A 6,000-nucleotide genomic window follows, 5' to 3' on the forward strand; every position below is an offset into this window, starting at 1 on the left:
CATAATTTCTATGGAAACCGTGTGCTACGTTCAATCTTGTGGGGCAATTTTGCATTTTAATTCAAGTTTGATGAATATTGAAGACCTAAATAAAACCGGTTTGTGTGTATGTGAACCTAGTGTTGCATTACTTGTAATTAACCCAGTGGTAAGCACCAGATTGGATTTCTTGCGTAAGAAACTAGCCAAAGAAATGGAAAAGACAGTTAAATTCCCGCAGGCTTGGCTCATTTATTACGCATTTTGTGGTGGTTGCTGGGATTGAAGCAGACAAACACCTGCCATAAAATAGGTCATTTACCGCAGTAATTGGGATGTTCCCAGAAGTAACTTAGCCACTACCTATAGCTATAAATAATCTTCCAGAATCTATTATTAAGTTAAAAGTGATTTCGTTTGTTTGTCATGCAGTGACGAATGTATTTGATTTCAACTCATTAAACAAAATGATACTTCAGATCTAGGGAGACGTTTTGCAAAACATAAATAGCTTTGTCACGCTGTGTGTGTGTGTGTGTGTGTGTGTGTGTGTGTGTTTATAGTATCTGTTTTTAATTAGTTTCTGGTCAACCGGTTCTGATTTGTATTTCACTGATCAGGAATTGAGTTTTTTTTTTTTTTTTTTTATTAATTCGTTGCTTTATTATACTTATTTAAATTCAAAATTATAACCTTTTTAAATTAATCATTCCGTTTTATATAAAATTTTAGTGAAATTTAGACACTTGACGATTTTTAGAGGAGGGTGAAGATAGTGCAAAGAATTTGCATATTGAAACACACGTTTAAAAGACATTGATGGTATCATCAGAGATGGGTCCGCATTTTAAAAATGTGATGCCAAAATGTAATTCACCTGTCTTAGTATAGCTTTTTCCTTATGATTTACATACATATACCATCCGGTCCAGCTTGAAGAGACGCCCCTGTAAGCATTTTAAATGCAGTATTGTTTCATTTATATTCATAAGCTGCTCGATCTTGCTCTTTATCATTACTGAAGTGTATAAATGTGTGTGTGAGCGCGCGCGAGTTGGCCTGCATAGAGGAAAAACATGGGATACCAACCTATCATTTTTGTATCGATCCTTTGTTACTAATTGATGGATTAATTATAGATAAAATAATTTAAAGAGACTCCAAAAATATCCGATCCAGTGGATCTTTATTTTTGTAACAGTGGAACCTCACATTTTGCTGATTTATTTTTCTCGTGGTTAATTTTGAAGTCACTGTGGATCGTGACTGATACATTGATCATTCGCAGTTTCATCGAAACGAATTGGGCTGAAGTTGAGCGACATAGGAATATGGCCCGTTATTTCTCACGTATACGACTTCTTTAACCTACATATGCAATGAAGTAGACGTCACTTACAACATTCTGTGTTAATTATTATTATTATTATTATTATTATTATTATTATTATTATTATTATTATGTTATACCGCCAAGTAATCCTTGGGCTCATCTCAGGATGGCACTTCACTCCACACACAGGGACGACTCGTGCAAAGGCACTGCGAAACTGCAGTGCCTATGCACGAGCAGGCGAATTTTTCTCGATATATAAATATATTTATTAATTAATTTATATTTGCTTGTAATATTTAATTTTCCCATCACCAATCCTATACAATTCTCTTATTTTGTATAAAAAATAATAAAAATCCATCCTGTAGCACTTAGGAGGGCGAAGGGCGCTAGCAGCACTGTGTTTACCACAGTGTCATATTGCTACGCGCGCAAGCATAAGCACGTCATGAGATGCGGGCTATTAGCGTAATGCGACACTGTCAGTCGCGCAGTTCCACTGTTGTTTATATGCAGTTCGCGCCAGTAGTAGAGTGTTCGTAGTGCTTATCGTGTTTACTCCGTCTCTTTAAATATTTGGACATTACAATTAAAGACATAACATTTGTTATATTTTTTATTTTAGAACATTATTGGGGTTATGATAATAGATTTTATTTTTAAGTAATTTTGTATACCAAACTGTATAATTTTATCGATAATAAACAATATTTTTTCATGTTTAATTTTTTTTAATTTTTACCATGATTTTGATATTTTATCCAAACACGTATACACTGTACTTACAGTGTGTATGTATATTTCGAAAGTTGCAGCACCCCCCACGATTTCAAGCCACGAGCCGCCACTGTCCACACACCTACTTCTCTACATTACTTTCCTCTATTTACATATTACACCTTCTACTACGCACTAATAGTATTACTGTTACTTTCATGTTTTCTATGGCCGATTTGTCTGTATGCAAGATCTCCGGGAGGGGATGGGGAACTTCAAGTATTTCACTAATCTTCCTTTCATTTTCACTCACCTTAATACACTGTGTGTCCGTCTTTGGCTGTGATTACCACTCTTTTACACAGATCTGTCGTTAAATGTCGATAAATACACAATTATTTTGGCTTATTCTTAAATCAGAATTGCAGTCATTTCTTAGGATAACAGACGATTCTTAGAGGGCCATTCAAAACTGCAGAGGGTAGAAGTGATGATCTCTCCCTCGAATGATATTGTAATAACTACTCCTAATAGTACGGTTCGGATCAGGACTTTGTGCTAGCAAACATGACCACTACATTTTGGTACTCTTTAGGTCGTCGATGACTTTCATTACCTGTGAAACCAGTACTTTGCTTCTTAGATGGTTGAAGTTATTTGGAGAAGTATCAAAGCCTTTAAAAGAGTATTCCTGGTTTATTCAAATAGTATTATTCAAATCTGAATCTCATAACAAAGTGTTATGAGATTCAGTATAATGTTCTGACACAAACCGCTACATCTGGGCTTCGTAACGAATTCTGTGCTATTCACTTCCTTCAGATTATGCAATCTATTTGGCTGCATTTACTCAGTTTCTTTTCTGCCATCTTTTTTTTTTTTTTTTTTTCTGTCACGTATCAACCGCAGATGGTCTGAGATGATTCCTTAATTGTGCTTCAGTTGCACAAACTGATTGATGGCAGTCTATTATAACTCCTCTGTGGAAGATGGTTCACTCTATGTCCTATTTCAAGGATTGTACCCAATTACATTCATTTAGCAAACCTTGTCTTTGTATCCTGCTCTGTCATGTGATATTCAAGAAGAAAAAGACGGTATATATATATATTGACCTTAATTCATACGATGTGCTAAAATTCCAATTACTTCGGTTTTTCATCAGTTGAAAAGAAAATAAGATTTCTCGCATAAGCTGAAAAGTATAAGCAAGGTTAGTACTGGATTACTGACCCTAAAATTTATTTTTGTCAGGAAAATATTACGGTACATCTGTAATGTGATGTTTCGCTTCACGTAAGGGGTCAAGCTTGTGTAGCCATATGGAAAGTTCACGATCAATCGGTAGAACAAGCACTCATAAGTTCGATTCTGTTCACAGAGGGGGGGGGGGGGTGTTACCACTGTCTTGGGTGTTTTTTCAATGTGTGTATGAGAGAGAAAGAAAGAGAGATGGGTGTTAGTCGTTCAAAGAATTCTTTTTCCTTTTTTATTGCTTTCAATTAGGATTTCTATGAGAAGATCCTGAAGTGGAACAAGTTCAAATCAAAACAAAGCAATTGACGTTCTTCGGTTATTGTTAAGTGGCTCTATGATTATTATTTATTTTATTTCATTTTGTCTGTTGTGACCTCATTTGTTCGTTGCTGTTCGTATTTCGGTTTAAAATAGGTCATTGCCACTGTTATAAAAAAAAAAAAAAAACCTCTTTGACGTGCAATTGTCATCAGAAACACGTGCTCGTGACGTCACACTGGTAGAATAGCTTTCGTTGAACAGCAATAAGCACAGCTATTGTATAGAAGGTCGGGTGGCTCTACAGTTGCGTCTATGCTTATACGGATTCTTACTTTTCTTTTCTGTCCATTCACATCCTGAGAGATAAAAAAACATCATTCATATCGCATGCAGAATACGACAAAGAGAGTGAAAGAAACAAACAAAAGAAAGATGAGGATAAAGAATCAAATCATGAATGAAAGACACACGCACACACACACACACACAGAGAGAGAGAGAGAGAGAGAGAGAATATAAGAGCGATTACTAGTTCTTATAAAAGGGGAAAAGGGACAAAAAGAACGAAGAGAAAAATGAAATACACTAGGTCAAAAAAATCATCTGCTTTCTTGCATAAGGAAAGAAAGAAGAAATAATAATAAACAGAAAAAAAAAAAAGTCAGTCGGGCATGCAACTGTGTGTAAGTAGGCCGTAAACGGGTTTCCTTAGGGTGCCAGGAACAAGCTAGCAACGCAAAGCACCATCGAGCCAACCCTTTTATTTATTTATTTATTTTTTTCATTTTCGCTGACTCTCAAGAGACTGACATCGCAAAAAAAAAGTTACGCCTTGGGGATTTCTAATAAGCTCGTGGATTACTTCATTTTGCTGGTAATGCTACTGATTGGTTGGCTTATTTATTCGCTATAGTGTGGCAATTGAAGCGTTCAGACACTAGTTTCGTTGGCAGCTTACTAACTGTGAAGACGATATTTATTGAATACTATAAACTTTTTTGATATTCTGGTTTTATTTCTTTTCTGTAGTTTTTTTTGCTTTTTTTTAATTTATTTCTCGTTTGTACTATTTTTACTCTATCTGTTTTTCTTTTATTTTAAATTAATTTTTATTTTTAAAACACGTCCTGATATTTTAACTGATTTATAATTGAATTTTAATTATTTAATTTTTTAATTTATTTTTATATTATTATTGTTTTATCCCCTCTTTTTTCGTTTATTATTTTTATTTATTTATTTATTTATGTGAAGTTTTACACCTTCTCTATCTCTACTTCCTTTTCGTTTTTATATTTTGGCTTAATTTTTGTGTTTCTTTCTATGTATATGTTTACTATTATCGCAATTTATTTCAACTTTTTCTTTAAATTTTATTTTATATTTTTCTTCTACTCGAGCTTGATTTATTTCGCTTATTATTTATGTTTATTTACGTTTTATTTAATTTTTATTCCTATCTTTATAAATGTTTTTCGAGCGAAGGTAAGTTAACGGGTCTCATGCTTAGGTTTAGAGGTTTCATGTCGCCAAAAGCCATTGTGCCCAAGTATAACCTACAAGGCATCTCAGTTATACTAATGAATGCTTTCCAAATAATTGTCTATGTTTTTCTTAAATTTCGCTAAAGCATCTGATACATCAATACTTTTGAAAGTTTATTTCCATTTGATTTATTCTTTTAGTAAAAAAAAATTCTTAAGTATAACTTAGAAACAAGTCTTTGTTAGTTTAAATTATATCTCCTATTGCTCAGAACTTGTGAAGAAAAAAAAATCATTACTCTCCTAACAGCTTTATAAGACTATCATTAAATCCCATTTTATTAACCTTGTTTTGCAACTTTTTACCAAATTTGATTATAAGTTCGTTTTTGTGGCATATTAATGCTCTTCAGCATATGCATGTAGGATTTACTAACTTGAATACAGTATTCTAAGTTAGGCCTAACCATTGCTTTGTATATGGAAATAATAGTATTTGTACAGGGTGAATAATTTGGTCCCAATTCTAAATCCTATGAAATCTTATTAGTTACCGTAGCCAAATCGAAGGCATTACCATTCAGTACAAAATTCTATTTTGTTTGCCTCATCCATCCTTCGAACCATATCAAAGCGTTTCTCAATTTGTAAATAATTGTTATAGTTGCGTCCAGAGCCTTACTAAAACCTAAATATAGCCTGTTGCAGTTCTTTCCTGCACATCGCATTTCTTAGTGGGTGACTCATAGAAAGTAATATAAATTTCATAAAGAGGACTTACCAAAAGTTTAACAACGTAATACATTAATTTACCCCTGTTAAACAGGCTTGTAGATGGAGGTTGCCTTCGTTTTCTCCTATCAATGGAAACCTCCCCTAAATTTAATTAAGATAGAACGCAATATTAAATTTTGTTTGCATTTTTTTTGGGGGGGGTTCATTGTCAGTTACCAAAATCACTTTTAA

This window comes from Typopeltis vanoorti, chromosome 17, assembly GCF_054136105.1.
Source record: "Typopeltis vanoorti isolate ZY-2024b chromosome 17, IOZ_Tvanoo_1.0, whole genome shotgun sequence".
Lineage (NCBI taxonomy): Eukaryota > Metazoa > Arthropoda > Arachnida > Uropygi > Thelyphonidae > Typopeltis > Typopeltis vanoorti.